The sequence below is a fragment of the Macaca nemestrina genome, chromosome 10, assembly GCF_043159975.1.
Source record: "Macaca nemestrina isolate mMacNem1 chromosome 10, mMacNem.hap1, whole genome shotgun sequence".
NCBI lineage: Eukaryota > Metazoa > Chordata > Mammalia > Primates > Cercopithecidae > Macaca > Macaca nemestrina.
The window spans coordinates 27,079,557-27,097,376 of NC_092134.1; the positions used below are offsets into that span (position 1 = coordinate 27,079,557).

The 17,820-nt window shown below is 39.5% G+C and overlaps 1 pseudogene; it reads right to left on the bottom strand.

The window, feature by feature from the left end:
• Positions 1 to 1,053: 1,053 nt before the first annotated feature.
• LOC105497694 (thyroid receptor-interacting protein 11-like) lies at positions 1,054 to 7,696 on the bottom strand (annotated as a pseudogene).
• Between the last annotated feature and the right edge of the window lie 10,124 nt (positions 7,697 to 17,820).

Sequence of the window (17,820 nt, forward strand, 5' to 3'; positions counted from 1 at the left end):
CTCTTCAGTTTCAGACATCTGGGTACTAGTGCTATCAAAGGAATTTCACTGCCCTCCGTCGCTACTGTGATGAGAACAGTTAGGTCTTGGATTGCTATACCTCATATATCAGGAAGTGGCATGTTCAGTGATATTGCTAATTATACTTATGTAGATGCAGCTGTATGGTTTAACACTTATATGAAAGTTGTATGAATTTGTGTAAAGAAACATGTTTTAAGATGATGTCTTTAAATAGATATCGTAGCTGTTAAAACTAAGTGATATATCTGCACTACATATCCAACAATAAAAAGGAAAAAACTAGTGATACATCCAAAAACTTGGATGGATCTCAAGGGAGTTACGCTGAGTGAAAAAAACGCCGGTCTCAAGAGGTTACATACTGATTTCATTTATATAACATTCTTGAAATAACAAAACGACTGAGATGGAGAACAGTTAGTGATTGTCAGGGATTCAGGAAAGGGATCAGGAGGTGGCTACGATTATGAGAGGGTGACATGGGATGCTTGTGATGGAAGTGTTCTGTATCTTGACTGTGGTAGTAGTCACATGAATCTACAGCCAGGGCTGGGCACGGTGACTCATGCCTGTAATCCCAGCACTTTGGGAGGCCGAGGTTGGAGGATCACTTGAGCCTGGTAATTCAACACCAGCCTGGCAACATAGTGAGACCCCATCTCTATTTAAAACAACAACAACAAAAGAATTTACACACATGATGACATTACACAGGACCAAATACATACTTCATCTCAGGGCACCGATGACCTTCCAGGGACCATCTTGTTGGCCTATTACCACAAAGTCCTCTAAAGATGATCACTATATGCTTCAGATCAACTTTCCACACTATGCGGAGAAGCCACTACTAGTATTTTTTTATTCTTCATTAAAAAAAAAAAAACCTCTCTTGACAAACCACAATCTCCAGCTTAAATGGGCTTGGAAATCACAGAAGGAAATAGAAAGCTAACATATAGCTACTAGTATTTTTGTCTGTCTGTATTCTTGTAAATTAAGATGAAAGATAAATCAAATGTTCCTAGCTTAAATTAGGTCAAATCAGAAGGAATAAATCAGATGATATAGCAAACACTTCCTCTTGACACCTGCAATTTCTAAAAGCATTAGGAATATTTTTATTAAATTCAGAGGAAGCATTAACTACAAATAAATATGTGACTTTTTTAAAAGGCCACTTGGTGATAAAGTACATATCTATAGTGTTCATGGTTTCTTTAAAGTGCTAGACTGTCTCTGGCTTGAGAATCTTCTGTTGTTTCACAAGGTCTTTCAACACAGCTCCAGCGTTGTTGTCAGGTAACACTAGCAAAGGTGTGAATGTGGGCCAAATATCTGAGATGGGTTTCAAAAGAAGATGCTGGGGCCCACCAGGTCCAAGTCCAGCTGGGTTAGTAAGAGGTACACCCGCTGAGTGAGGAGCCAAAAACGGATTTACATCTCGTCTTTTACCCGACCTGGATTCTGCTGTATCTTTAAAACTTTCTGGTGCATTTGTATCTAGTTTTCTCCTTCCTGGTGAATCTAGAGGTTTCATATCATGAACAGAAAGCTTTGGTGGTGGAACAGATGAATGAGATTCTGTTTCTGGAAATTTAAGAAAAAGTTCTGAAAAAGAACTATTAAGCACAGATTGCTGATTTGGTCTCAAAGGTGTGTTGGGAACACTTTTTGATCCTCCTTCAAGCCACCCAAGTCATTCACCTGGTAACACTACCCTGATCGTCATGAAACAACTGCTCCATCTCCTCCCTTCTGACACCCAGGATGCTTCCCATCAACCGGAACATGTCAAGACGCTGATTTTTTTGGTGTGTGGAAATGACTGATGAAGAGGTTTCTCATTAGGACTTTGTCCACTTTTCCTTCTAAGCTGTTTGCTAAGTTCATCAATTTCTTTTGTACATCATCCAGCATTTCTTATCGGAACTCATTTTGTTTTTTAAGTCCTTCAATTTGTTCTTCTTTTGGATCTGACTGTTCTGTAAGTCTTGATGCTGAATTCAATGCAGCATTTGCTTCATCCAAACCTTCCTGTGATGATATCACTTTTCCTTCCGGATTTTCTGCCTTTTTCTTCCATTCAGCTATAAGCTGTTTTTGCTTTCCGAGTTCAACAGAATACATAGCTTTTTCCTCTTGCTGGAAATGCTGTAGTACCATCTGCAGGTTGGCCAGTGACAGAGCATACTGCTTTACTTGTTCCTGAGAGGCAGAAAGCAGCAGCGCAGTTTCATCCCTTTGCTTGGAGACTATATTCAATTGTTCTTGCAATGACTGTACCTACACATTGGCTTGATGACTTGCATTTTCCATTGCATTAGAGGACGAAACCGGCTTTTCCTCCAATACTGTGACTTTCTTTCTTAGTTTAGCCTATCTTCTGTGGCCAAAGCTTCATGGGTATGAGAATCTTCTGATTTTAAAAGATGATTACGCAATGTCTCTAGCTCCTGGTTTGACTGAAATTCCTGGTCACGTAAACGTTGAACCTTTCTCTGTAGGGCAGTGTTTTCCCTTTGTTTTTGTTTCAGGGCCAACATGACTTGGTCTCTCCTGTTGAAACTCAACTGTCTTCTCCTGCACTGATTTAACTGCATTTAAAAGCTGATTTAACTACCAGTCTTGCTCTGTTCTTTTTCTTTCAGTAACTGTTCAAAAGCAAGAGTCTTCTCCTTCACTGAGTGGCTCTCAAACTCTTTTTCTCGCAGTATCTAGAAAACTTCATGTTAGTCTCTTGTAACGCTTGATATTCTGTTTCCTTTCCCCTGGAAGTTTCTACTATTTTTTCATTTTCTCCTTTTAGTTTGCCAATGTCCATCTCTAGAATTAATATTCTCTCCTTCAGGTTTGTTACTGCCTGCCTCAAAAGTTCATTTTCATTTACTTTGTTAGTGAAATGTTCATTGGAAGAAAGTAATTGATCACTTTTGGCTTTGAGGTCTTTTTCCTTAAGCAACTTTTGCAAAACATCTTGTTTCTCCTTTAGCTGCTTAATTTCTGAATTGGTTTGTTCGTGTTCTTTTCTTTCTAGCTCTGAGGTGGCAGCAATCGAATCAGACAATCTGTGATTATTTTCCTGGAGAGTTCCAATCATTGGATCTTTTTCCTGTAGTGATTTTCTTTGCTCTTCTACCTCTTGCTGAAGCAATTCAGAAGATTCACTCAACACATCAGACTTACTTGCTCTAAGAGACTCTGCTGACTGGGGAGTAAGCAATGACGCAGAAGACAGCTAAGGTGAAATAATATCAAGTTTTCCTAAAAGAAGATCCTTGGTATTGGAAAGCTGCCCAGTGCCGTGCTGAACTTGTGTGAATTCCTGCCCCAGATTTTTGAATTTGGTTTCATTCTGCTCATAACTTTGAATCGGGCCGGTATAGTTCATTTGTAATTTAGAATTATTATTGCTGTCAACCAAAACCTGTGCCTGCAGTTGGTGAAGCTCTTCCTGAAACTGGGCTGACTCGTATTGCATATTTTGTAATGTGGTCACCACTTGCTGTTTCTACTCTTCCTTTTTTTTTTAACTTGCTGTTTTAACTTGTCACGTTCTTGTAGAAGCCCCTCAAACTGATTACAATTAACACCTCCAGCCTCATTACCAGTGCTGGATGTCTATAAAACTGCCAGTAAAGTCTGACATTTCTGACTTAGTGTATATATTTCGATGTCTTTTTCTCGAATGATACATGATAAATTCTGAGCAGTTTCTCTAAACGTATCTTGGTCACTACTTTCAAATCTAGTGGACAATTTTTTATTTTCATCTTGCAGTTTGATGAGAGCTGCTTCTTTGGCAGCAACTATATCCATCATTTTGTGATATTCTGTTTTTAGATGGCTATTTTCCCTAGTCTTCTCATTCAAAACAGCTAATACCTATTCTCTTTCCATAGTATAGGCCTGCAGTTGCTGTTGAAGATAAATAACATCTTGAGTATAGGAAGTTGAAGAAATTCTAGCATGAAGAGCTTGTATCTCCAAATCTTTCTGCTGAATAATCTCAGTTAGTTTACCAACTTCATCTTTGGACAACTGATCAATCTGTTTAGTTGAAGATATATTCTTTTCATTTAGAAGTTTAATCTCTAGTTCTCTTTCTTTTATTCCTTTCACTGATCTTATCTAAAGCTTTCTGGACAAATGGATACTGATCATAAAGAAACTAAGGACATTTTGTCATCTAGTTTAGAAGAGCAGAAGCAATTGACACAACTTTTAAATGAGAAATTTTTATTGAAAAACTTAAAGATATATTCTTATCTTTAAGTTTTAATTTGGCAGAAAATCTGGCAGGAAAAGTGATATCATCACAGGAAGGTTTGGATGAAGCAAATGCTGCATTGAATTCGCATCAAGACTTACAGAACAGTTAGATCCAAAAGAAGAACAAATTGAAGGACTTAAAAAACAAAATGAGTTCCGATAAGAAATGCTGGATGATGTATATAATTTAAGTTATCTTTAACTTAAAGATATATGCTTATCTAAAGTTTTCTGGACAAATGAATACTGATCATAAAGAAACTAAGGACATTTTGTCATCTAGTTTAGAGATAAATCATGCTTTTCACTTTCATTTTCTATTTTAAGGCTCTGAACTTTTGTTTCTTGAAAAATATCAGAGTTATCTGTTTGAATGTCTTGTCTTTCTTCACGGAACTGGATTTTGATTTGATTGTTTTTTGCAAACTCTTAATTTCCTCATCTGTCTCTAAAAAGAGCTGGGTGTGTGTGGTGTTCATTTGCTCATGCTGGTATCTAAACTCATTCATTTCCTTCTTCTGCTCTTGTAAAGACTGAAGTAGTTGCATCTTACTCCGGTTTTGATCTTCAATTATCTTTTGATGTTTAATTGCCTCTTCAAGATGATCCTTGATTATGATCAGTTGAGATACCTCAGATTCTAGTTCAATAATACTATCAAGGGTTTTAGGATCAGTCACAGGAGTGGTTCAACTCTGCTGTTCCCTGAGTCGTTCCAGTTCTTCTTGCAGACGATTATTTTCTTCTTTCATGGATCCAAGACTTCTGTCCTTTTCCCATATGGTCTGCCTTAAAATTTCATTTTTTCTTAAGGCCTGAGAATATTTATCCAATTGCTCCTGCAGCTTTGAACTTCTTTAAGTTTTTCAATAAAAATTTCTCATTTAAAAGTTGTGTTAATTGCTTCTGCTCTTCTAAACTAGATGACAAAATATCCTTAGTTTCTTTATGATCAGTATCCATTTGTCCAATATTCTGTTTGGGTTCTGCTATTTCAATGTCTTTCTTTTGATTGAGTTTAATTAAATGCTCATGTTCCAGCTGTAAGGCAGAGGTATTCAAATTACGTGCATTTGACAGTTCTTCAGTGGTTTTCTCTCATGTGTTTACTTCTTCCAACAGCCTCTTTACAGCCCGACACAATTCTGCTTCTTTCCCTCCTTTTTCCATTTTTGGAGTCTCCACATTGGTGATTTTTTCCCAGAGAAAGCTGATTGTTAGTAGCAATAGATTCTTCCCAAGTGATGCCTCACATCTTCACATGCTGAAACTAACTTTTCATTTTCCATTTTGACATCAAAAACAACTGTCTTTAAATTTTCATTGAGCTGTTCTAATTCTGAAAGACTTTGCTTTAAGTTTCTGACTTTGGCTTCTCTTTCTTTAAGTAAGTTGTCCTTAAAATTACTACTAGAGTCTTGATTTAGAGACTGAGTTAACTCATTCCTGACTCTAGGAAGCTCCTCCTCATTTTATCTAATATGCTCCTTAAGTTCCAAATTCTCCTGGATGCTTACAATTTTTTTGTGTGTGTGATTTATTTAGCTTATCTACTAAAACTTCTACTTTGTCCTCAAGTTTCTGGTTGGTTAAATGTAAATCATTTAGGGCCACTTCACTTTGAATTAACTTTTCTTTCTGTACATCCAACTCTTTAGGAATGTCCATTTTATCATCTTCAAGTTGATGAACTCTCTTTTTTTCATCATTTAGATCTTGTTTCAGTTTACTGATGGTGCTATCTCCTTCATTTTGTTGTTTTGATAGCTGATTTTTTATCAAAATCATGTGCTTTGTAGTTTCTTGATTTTCTCTGTCCAATTCTTCTATCTCAGCTATCAGTATTTCCTTTTCACTAATACTCTAATTGAGTTCTTGTTCCTTTGCCTCCAAATTAAGTCTTAAGTCATTTAATTCTGAATGCAAACTTATGCCTCTTGTAGCTGTACTTTTAATTACTTCATATTCATTGCTGGATTTTAAAAGTGATATCTGAAGTTCTTCCTTTTCTTGACTCAGTAATGACTTCTCTTTTTCTAAAACTTTGATATACATTTTAAGTTTCAGATTGTCTTCAGCAAGACTGTTATCCTGGTTTAAACTACTCAATCTCATTATTTCATTTTTGGCATCAGACAGTGCTTGTTGTACTCTGAACACTTCTTCCACTGAGGCACACTGTGCAAGAATTCTTTACTTTTCTATCACAGTATCACTTTGCTTCATAGCATAAGACTGCAATTTACTACACTCCAATTTCAAGTTTTCACATTCTTCCATTATTTATCTCTTTTCCACATTTAGCTGTTCTTATTCTCTCCTCAAAATAACTCTACCATTTTCTGCAGAAGATAATTTTTTATTTATATCTTTTATTTTATCCTCAAGCTCCTCAATTTTTTTTGGTGGACTTCACTTTTTCTGTTTGTAGAGGTTGGATAGTTTTTGCATCTCATAGATTTTAGAGTGATCAATTTCTGTAACTCCAGAGCCACCTTGTTGTAACAGATTTTTGAGTTCTTCAATTCGTTCTTCATAGTCACTTAATTCTTCTCGATGTCGTTGACTTATTTCTGTTGGTGTGCTTTGTGCAGTACTGATATTTCATGTTGATGGTCATCAATTTCCTGACTTCGGTTCTGTTTCAGTTCCTTAATGATATTTCATAGTTTGCATGTTTCACTTTGGGCAGAGCTATGTGTTCTTTGTGCTTTCAAAGTCTAAGCAACAAGCCTCCAATAGCCAACTTCAGACTAAAGCCTTGAAACTTCATTTGAGAGTCGGTTTATTTCTCGTTGGAACAAAATTATATCAACAAAGTCCACGTCATCGTCATGGAAAGCTGAAGAATGATAACTAATCACATAAAAGAATGAAGCTGCAGTGGTTGCTGGTACATCGCCAACTCCCGAAGGTACTGTCTGAGTAGATGACGGCAGTTTCAGCAACTGATCCCAGAGCACAATCTGTCTGGCTTTAAGATGGCTGATTTCTACCTCTTTTTGTTGAAGTTGATTTCTGCAACTTGTAGAATTCTGGTTTAATTTGAAGCTCTGATGCTTCATATTTCACTTCCAGATCAGTAAAAAGTTTCTTACGCCTTTCATTCTCTTGATCTCAAGATTGAATGAATGGCTTCAATTTCCTTTGTCCTAGAATCAGGTAATTCTACTTCCACTTCCTCCCAGTCCTCCATCAGCATAACCTTTGTAAAGTTTGAAATCTGGCCAGTGAGGGAAGCCAGGCTGTCCTCGACTTGACCCAGAGACTGGCCCCAGCCGAGCCGAGGCTTCCAAGCCAGGACGACATCGCGGTGACTTTAGTGAATGACCTGGCCCGCTCGGAAAAGAAAGGTTTAGTGCTGTCGGATGATCTGACCAAATATCCTTGAACGCCTGCCTTCGTGAGACTAGTCCTAAACACTCAGGATTCGATAACACAAGGCGGGGTTCCTAGGCAACGCCGGCTCCGAGTTCTGCTTAGAACCGCAGAGGCCTGGCCTGAGACTTGACCAGGTGCCTACCTCTAGTGACACAGTCACCCATGCAGGGTTTCTGCTCATTCCCACGAATTCCCGCTGTCCAGATTGGGTCACTTCTTCCTCTGCTCTAGTGCGTTTCCCCAGTTCCGTGAGCAATGCCTGCCAACTCGACACCGGCCGCCATGACACTCGCCAACAATTCTTCCTTTTTTTTAAATTTTACTTTAAGTTCTGGGATACACGTGCAGAACATGCAGGCTTGTTACATAGGTTTGCATGTGCCATGGTGGTTTGCTGCACCCATCAGCTTGTCATCTATGTTTTCAGCCCAGCATACATTAGGTATTTGTCCTAATGCTCTCCCTCCCCTTCCCCTAACTCCCCAACAGGCCCTGGTGTGTGATGATCCCCTCCCTGTGTCCATGTGTTCTCATTGTTCAACTTCCACTTATGAGTCAGGACATGCGCTGTTTGGTTTTCTGTTCCTGTGTTAATTTGCTGAGAATGATGGTTTCCAGCTTCATTCATGTCCCTGAAAGGACATAAACTCATCCTTTTTTTATGGCTGCATGGTATTCCATGGTGTATATGTGTCACATTTTCTTTATCCAGTCTATGATTGAAGGGCATTTGGGTTGATTCCAAGTCTTTGCTATTGTGAACAGTGCTGCAGTATGTGTGCATGTGTCTTTATAGTGAAATGATTTATAATCCTTTGGGTATATGCCCAGTAATGGGATTGCTGGTTCAAATGGTATTTCTGGTTCTAGATCCTTGAGGAATCACCACACTGTCCTCCACAATGATTGAACTAATTTACACTCCCACCAACAGTGTAAAAGAATTCCTATTTCTCCGTACCTTCTCCAGCATCTGTTGTTTCCTGACTTTTTAATGATCACCATTCTCACTGACTGAGATGGTATCTCATTTTGGGTTTGATTTACATTTCTCTAATGACCAGCAATGATGAGCATTTTTTTATATTTTTGTTGGCCACATAAATGTCTTTTTTTGAGAAGTGTTTGTTCATATCCTTCCTCCACCTTTTGATGGCGTTGTTGTTTTCTTGTAAATTTGTTTATGTTTCTTATAGATTCTGGATATTAGAACTTTGTCAGATGGATAGATTGCAAAAATGTTCTCCCATTCTATAGGTTGCCTATTCACTCTGTTGATAGTTTCTCTTGCTGTGTAGAAGCTCTTTAGTTTGATTAGATCCCATTTGTCAATTTTGGCTTTTGTTGCAATTGCTTTTGGTGTTTCAGTCATGAAGTGTTTGCCCATGCCTATGTCCTGAATGATATTGCCTAGCTTTTCTTCTAGAGTTTTTATGGTTTTAGGTTTTACGTTTAAGTCTTTAATCCATCTTGAGTTATTTTTTGTATAAGGTGTAAGGAAGGGGTTCAGTTTCTGTTTTCTGCATATGGCTAGCCAGTTTTCCCAATACCATTTATTAAATAGGGAATCCTTTCCCCATTGCTTGTTTTTGTCAGGTTTGTCAAAGATCAGATTGTTGTAGATCTGTGGTGTTATTTCTGAGGCCTCTATTCTGTTTCATTGGTCTATATATCTGTTTTGATACCAGTCCCATGCTGTTTTGGTTACTGTAGCTTTGTAGTATAGTTTGAAGTCAGGTAGCGTGATGCCTTGAGCTTTGTTCTTTTTGCCTAGAATTGTCTTGGCTATATGGGCTCTTTTTTGGTTTTGTATGAAATTTAAAGTAGTTTTTTTCTAATTCTGTGAAGAAAGTAAACGGTAGCTTGATGGGAATAGCATTGAATCTATAAATTACTTTGGTTAGTATGACCATTTTCATGATATTAATTCCTCCTGTCCATGAGCATAACATTTTTTTTTTTTCCATTTGTTTGTGTCCTCTCTTATTTCCTTGAGCAGTGGTTCATAGTTCTTCTTGAAGAGGTCATTCATGTCCCTTGTAAGTTATATTCCTAGGTATTTTATTCTCTTTGTAGCAATTGTGAATGGGAGTTCACTCATGATTTGGCTCTCTGTTTGTCTTATTATTGGTGTATAGGAATGTTTTTGATTTTTCCACATTGATTTTGTATCTTGAGACGGCTGAAGTTGCTTCTCAGCTTAAGGAGTTTTGGGGCTGAGATGATGGGGTTTTCTAAATATACAATCATGTCATCTGCAAACAGAGACAATTTCACTTCTTTTCTTCCTATTTGAATATGGTTTATTTCTTTCTCTTGCCTGATTGCCCTGGCCAGAACTTCCAATACTATGTTGAATAGGAGTGGTGAGAGAGGACATCCTTGTCTTGTGCCGGTTTTCAAAAGGAATACTTCCAGCTTTTGCTAATTCAGTGTGATATTGGCTATGATTTTGCTATAAATATCTCTTATTATTTGAGATATGTTCCATCAACACCTAGTTTATTGAGAGTTTTTAGCATGAAGGGGTGTTGAATTTTATTGAAGGCGTTTTCTGGATCTATTGAGATAATCCTGTGGTTTTTGTCATTGGTTCCGTTTATGTGATGGATTACATTTGTTGATTTGCATATGTTGAACCAGGCTTGCATCCCAGGGATGAAGCCAACTTGATCATGGTGGATACGCTTTTTGATGTGCTACTGGATTCGGTTTACCAGTATTTTATTGAGGATTTTCGCATTGGTGTTCATCAGGGATATTGGCCTGAAATTTTCTTTTTTTGTTGTGTCTCTGCCAGATTTTGGTATCAGGATGATGCCGGCCTCATAAAATGAGTTAGGGAGGAGTTCCTGTTTTTCTGTTGCTTAGAATAGTTTCAAAAGAAATGATACCAGCTCCTCTTTGTAACTCTGGTAGAATTCAGCTGTGAATCTGTCTGGTCCTGGGCTTTTTTTGGTTTGTAGGATATTAATTACTGCCTCAATTTCAGAACTTAAGATCAGTCTATTCAGGGATTTGACTTCTTCCTGATTTAGTCTTGGGAGGGCATATGTGTCCAGGAATTTATCCATTTCTTCTAGATTTTCTAGTTTATTTGTGTAGAGGTGTTTATAGTATTCTCTGATGGTAGTTCGTATTTCTGTGGGATCAGTGGTGATATACCCTTTATCATTTTCTATTGTCTCTATTTGATTCTTCTCTCTTTGCTTGTTTATTAGTCTGGCTAGTGATCTATTTTGTTAATCTTTTCAAACAAACAGCTCCTGGATTCATTGATTTTTTGAGGGGGTTTTCATGTCTCTATCTCCTTCAGTTTTGCTCTGATATTAGTTCTTTCTTGTCTTCTGCTAGCTTTTGAATTTGTTTGCTCTTGCTTCTCCTGTTCTTTTAATTGTGATGTTAGGGTGCCAGTTTTAGATCTTTCCTACTTTCTGATGTGAGCATTTAGTGCATAAATTTCTCTCTTAACACTGCTTTAGCTGTGTCCTAGAGATTCTGGTATGTTGTCTCTTTGTTCTCATTGGTTTCAAAGAACTTCTTTATTTCTGCCTTAATTGCATTATTTACCCAGTAGTCATTCAGGAGCAGGTTGCTCATTTTTCATGTAGTTGCGCAGTTTTGAGTGACTTTCTTAATCTAGAGTTCTAATTTGATTGCACTGTGGTCTGAGAGACTGTTTGTTATGATATCTGTTCTTTTACATTTGCTGAGGAGTATTTTATTTCCAATTATGTGGTCAATTTTAGAATAAGTGCTATGTGGTGCTGAGAAGAATGTATATTCTGTTGATTTGGGGTGGAGAGTTCTGTAGATGTCTGTTAGGTCTGCTTGGTCCAGAGCTGAGTTCAATCTTGAATGTCCTTGTTTATTTTCTGTCTCATTGATCTGTCTAACATTGACAGTGGGGTGTTGAAGTCTCCCACTATTGTTGCATGGGAGTCTAAGTCTCTTTGTAGGTCTCTAAGAACTTGTTTTATGAATCTATGTGCTCCTGCATTGGGAGCATATTTAGGATAGTTAGTTCTTCTTGTTGCATTTATGCCTTTACTGTTATGTAATGCACTTCTTTGTCTCTTTTGATCTTTGTTGGTTTAAAGTCTGTTTATCAGAGAATAGGATTGCAACCTCTGCTTTTTTTTTTTTTTTTTTTTTTTTTTTTGGTTCCTATTTGCTTGGTAAATATTCCTCCATCCCTTTATTTTGAGCCTATGTATGTCTTTGCATGTGAGTTGGGTCTCCTTAATACAGTACACCAATGGGGCTTGACTCTTGATCCAGCTTGCCAGCCTGTGTCTTTTAATTGGGGCATTTAGCCTATTTACATTTAAAGTTAATATTATTATGTGTGAATTTGATCCTGTCATCATGATGCTAGCTGGTTATTTTGCACATTAGTTGATGCAATTTCTTCATAATGTCATTGGTCTTTATATTTTGGTGTGTTTTTGCAGTTGCTGGTACTGATTTTTCCTTTCCATATTTAGTGCTTCCTTCATGAGCTCTTGTAAGGCAGGCCTGGTGGTGACAAAATCCCTCAAAATTTGCATTTCTGTAGAGGATTTTATTTCTCCTTGTCTTATGAACCTTAGTTTGACTGGATATGAAATTCTGTGTTGAAAATTCTTTTATTTAAGAATGTTGAATATTGGCCACACTCTCTTCTGGCTTGTAGGGTTTCTGCAGCGAGATCCACTGTTAGTCTGATGGGCTTCCCTTTGTAGGTAACCTGACCTTTCTCTCTGGCTGCCGTTAACATTTTTTTCCTTCATTTCAACCTTGGAGAATCTGACAATTATGTGTCTTGGGGTTGCTCTTCTCGAGGAGTATCTTAGTTGTGTTCTCTGTATTTCCTGAATTTAAATGTTGGCCTGTCTTGCTAGGTTGGAAAGGTTCTCCTGGATAATATCCTGAAGAGTGTTTTCCAACTTGGTTCCATTTTCCCTGTCACTTTCAAGTATACCAATCAATCATAGGTTTGGTCTTTTCACATAGTCCCATATTTCTTGGAGGCTTTGTTAGTTTCTTTTCATTCTTTTTTCTCTAATCTTGTTTTTACACCTTATTTCATTAAGTTGATCTTCAATCTCTAATATCCTTTCTTCCACTTGATCGATTTGGCTATTGATACTTGTGTATGTTTCACAAAGTTCTTGTGCTGTGTTTTTCGGCTCTATCAGGTCATTTATGTTCTTCTCTAAACTGGTTATTCTAGTTAGCAGCTCCTGTAACCTTTTATCAAGGTTCTTAGTTTCCTTCCATTGGGTTAGAACTGCTCCTTTAGCTCAGAGGAGTTTGTTTTTACCCACCTTCTGAAGCCTACTTCTGTCAATTCGTCAAACTCATTCTTCTTCCAGTTTTGTGCCCTTGCTGGAGAGGAGTTGTGATCATTTGGAGGGGAAGAGGCTTTCTGCTTTTTGAAATTTTCAGCATTTTTGGGCTGGTTTTCCCCCATCTTCGTGGATTTATATACCTTTGATCTTTGATGATGACCTTTGGATGGGGTTTTTGTGTGGGGGTACTTTTTGTTGATGTTGGTGTTATTGCTTTCTGTTTGTTAGTTTTTCTTCTAACAGTCAGGCCCCTCTTCTGCAGGTCTGGTGGAATTTGCTGGAGGTCCACTCCAGACCCTGTTTACCTGGGTACCACCCGCAGAGGCTTCAGAACAGCAAAGATTGTTGTCTGCTCCTTCCTCTGGTAGCTTCATCCTAGAGGAGGCACCCACCTGATGCCAGCTGGAGCTCTCCTGTATGAGGGTCTGTCGACTCCTGCTGGGAGGTGTCACCCAGCCAGGAGGCACGGGAGACAGGGACCCACTTGAGGAGGATTCCACTTATATACCTTAGCAGAGCTTGAGCACTGTGCTGGGAGATCCACTGCTTTCTTCAGAGCAGGCAGGCAGGGACATTTACGTCCGCTGAAACTGTGCCCATGCCTACAGCTGCCTACCCCCAGGTACTCTGTCCCAGGCAGATGGGAGTTTTATCTGTAAGCCCCTGACTGGGGCTGCTGCTTTCTTTCAGAGATGCCCTGCCCAGAGAGGAGGAATCTAGAGAGGTAGTCTGGCCACAGCCACTTTGCCACGCTGTGGTGAGTTCCCAACAATTCATTTTTATGAAGAACTAGCAAATAGTTGGGTAACACTTCCTAGCTAAAAAAAAAAAATTTGCTATTCACCAGGTTATGGGGGTGGGTCTCGGGTCTGCTTGCCCCAGGTTAGATTCAGGTTCTCAGTCAGATACCCAGGGGTGACCCTCTAGGGGATCTTTCTGGGGACTTTCTCTTCCAGTTCATTCCTTTGAAAATGGGAGGGAGTGATTCTCACTGGGGTACTAAGAATTTATCACCTCCTGGCGGGTAAGAAGGAGATATTTACTTAGCCCAGACCCAAAAAGGAAAGAAAAGGGAAGGGAAGGAAGAAAGAGGGGTAGGAACTGCAGCAAAAGGCATCAAAGGGGATATGTGGGACCCAAAGACAAGTCCCACGGGGGCAAGTGGATACTGGGTTTCCCCTCCCACTCCCTTCCGCAGTTCTTCTCCACCTGAACTGCAGTGTGACTTAGTGGGGTCAGCCAGGCCTGCCTCAAATCCCTCTCTGCCCCTTCTGAGGTGGCCCCTGGGGCAAGCCATGAAAAAAGCCTCAGTTTTCTTACCTGTAAAATAAAGACAATAACCCCCTCATTTTTCTTGTAGGGAGGTTAAATCCAATAAGGCATCTGTGGTGCTTGCTAGAGTGCCTGGAACAAAATGTGAAAGCAAAATTTGATCAGGAAAAATAAAACCAAGGGCCTTGAACAGACATTTCTCCAAAGAAGATACAAGTGGCCGATAAGCACATGGAAATATAATCAATATTATTAATCATCAGGGAGATGCAAATTATAACCTAAAGGAGATACACACACCAGCACATGCACCCATTATTATTTTTAAAAAAGAAAACACAACATAACAAGTGTTGGTGAAGATGTGGAGACATTGGAACCCTTGTGCACTGTTGGTGGGAAGGTAAAATGGCACAGCCACTGTGGAAGACAGTATGGCACCTCCTCAAAATATGAAACATAGAACCACCATGTGATCCAGCAATTCCACTTCTGAGTGTATACCCGAGAGAAATGAAAGCAGGAACTTGGAGAGAGATTTGCACACCCATGTTCGGAGTAGCATTACTCACAGCAGTCACCATGTGAAAGCAACTCAAGTATCCACTGAAGGATGAATGGGTAAACAAAAGGGATATATCCAACAAAGGAATATTATCCAGTCTTAAAGTGGGAGGGAATTCTTACCAATTCTATAGCATGGATGAAACCTGAAGACATTATGCTCAGTGAAATAATCCAGATACAAAAGGACAAATATTGTATGATTCCACTTACATACCTGTTAAAGCAAACTAAGTATGGCCTGAGAAGGACTCCATACTTTCCATATATTTGAGTCCTTGTGATGAACCGTAACCTAGCTTAATAGGCAGACAAAATTGAAAACCTAACTTAGTAGTATGCAACTGTAACACTAGTGAAGTCTTGGCCAATCCCAGTGGCTACACTTCAACCATTCAAACACTGCTGAGTGTTCAAACTATGTTTAAATAAGGCATATACTGAGCTGTAACCAATCCAGTCGTCCTGTACCTCACTTCTAATTTCTGTACATCATTTCCCTTTTTTTTTTTTTGTCTATAAATCTTTTTCCACCAGGTGGCTGTGTTGGAGTCTCTGTGAATCTGCTGTGATTCTGGTGACTGCCCAATTCTTGAATTGTTCATTGCTCAATTAAACTCCTTTAAATTTAAGTCAGCTGAAGTTTCTATTTTATTATGCCTGAGAGCAGTCAAATCTACAGAGACAGAAAATCTCTACAGTAGTTGCCAAGGGCTGGGGGAAGGGGACATAGAAAAATAGTTGTTAATGGACATGGAGTTTCAGTTGTGGAAGATGAAGAAGTTGTCGAGGTGGATAGTGGTGATGATTGCATAATAATGGGGATGTGCTTGATGCCACTGAACTGTACACTAAAAAATGGTTAAAATAGCAAATGTTATAAGATTTGACATCAAACAAGTAAAAGCAAATAAAACCAAGGAAGTTATCATAGCAATGTTATTAACAATAATTACTATTATTTTTCTGAAAGCAGATCCTGTTTATTTTCTTAACACACTTTTCTTCCCTGAGCCTAGCACGGTGCCAGGGTCTCAATACACAAAAGCTTAAACCAAAATGAAATACACAAACTGAAGAAGCAAAAATCCATGGTAGTTATAAGGATCTTCTCCCCTTCCTCTTCTTTGTCGTCCTTCTTCATGCCCTTCCTCTTCCAGCGGGCAAGTCCTATGTCCTTTCACTGTTTTATTTTCAGGACCTAGCACTGTGCCAGTTCACTAGATTTTTCTTCAATGAATACCTTACAAAAGGCTATTCCTGAGAAAGGCTTGTCTCCTAGTTACAACAGAGAAATGCACCTTGAGGCTATTGACTTGGGCTATATAAATACAGCAGGGTGGCCGGGCGCGGTGGCTCAAGCCTGTAATCCCAGTACTTTGGGAGGCCGAGGCGGGTGGATCACGAAGTCAGGAGATCGAGACCATCCTGGCTAACATGGTGAAACCCCGTCTCTACTAAAAATACAAAAAACTAGCCGGGCGTGGTGGCGGGCGCCTGTAGTCCCAGCTACTCGGAGGCTGAGGCAGGAGAATGGCGTAAACCCGGGAGGCGGAGCTTGCAGTGAGCCGAGATTGCGCCACTGCACTCCAGCCTGGGTGACACAGCGAGACTCCGTCTCAAAAAAAAAATAAATAAATAAATAAAAAAATAAATAAATAAATACAGCAGGGCATGAAGAAGCCAATAAAAAAGATGCTTCTCTTTCCTGGAGAGATCAGAAGCCACCCTTGGTTTTTTGAGACAGAGCTCATTAGGTGGAAATGAAAAGCTTTGCCGGGGCAGAGGAGTAAGGATTTGGCGAGAGAACTGGAAGGTTCTCATCCTTTTCAAGAAATTTGGAGTCCTTAATCACTAACCACACATGTGTTCTCTTCAAGAGTCATGTCACTATTTCTAAAAGAACTGGCTTCATTCCCTTTGAATACATGAGATTCTTTCCCAGCACTTTGTCTTCTTCTTCTTCTTCTCCTCCTCCTCCTCCTCCTCCTCCTCCTCCTCCTCCTCCTCCTCCTCCTTCTCCTCCTCCTCCTCCTCCTCCTTCTTCTTCTTCCTTTTTTTTTTTGTTGACAGAGTCTCTATTGCCCAGGCTGGAGTGCAGTGGTGTGATCTTGGCTCACTGCAACCTCTGCCTCCTGAGTTCAAGTGATTCTCCTGCCTCACCCTCCCGAATAGCTGGGATTACAGGTGCTCGCCACCATGCCCAGCTAGTTTTTGAATTTTTAGTAGAGACGAGGTTTCGCCATGTTGGCCAGGGTGGCCTTGAACTCCTCACCTCAAGTGATGCGCCCTCCTCAGCCTCCCAAAGTGCTAGGATTACAGGCATGAGCCACCACGCCTGGGTATCATTGAACATTTCCTTGAAAGGTTCTAATTCTGAGATACACAATAGTCACTTCCTGGTAGAGTAAAGTTTATCTCAGGCATTAAGAGCTGGTATGTTAAAACCCTTGAAGACTGGAACGAGGGGTCTGTTGGCCTGTCTGGCTTATTTTTATCCAGTATTTGAACCATCCATAGTCCTTTCTCATTTTGCAGACCATGTGACTAGTCTTTGGAGTGACAGGAAAAGGGAAGAGGCAGAACTGGGGTCTTTGGCTTAATTGACAAGGACAGCATGTGGGCTGGTTGCTGTCTCACTTCTTCATCCTTAGGAGAGTCTGTGCACAGTCACTGTAACTCTCACCACCGTCCTTGGACAAACCCAGGTTGCCATTTTATTAGTTAGCTTTTGCTGGGTAACAAACAGTTCCAAAACTTAGTAGCTTATAACAATAGCAATTTGTTTAGCTCATGAGACTGTGTTTTCACTGGCTGTTTCTCATTATCTGGGCCAGGTGGGACTTATGTCTTCTGGGTTCATGTGTCTGCAGTCAGTTGCAAGATAACCCAAGGCCAGGCTGGTCTAGGATGGCCTCAGCTACGCTGGCTTATCTCTGCTTCATATGGTCTCCCATTCTCCAGTGGGCTGGCC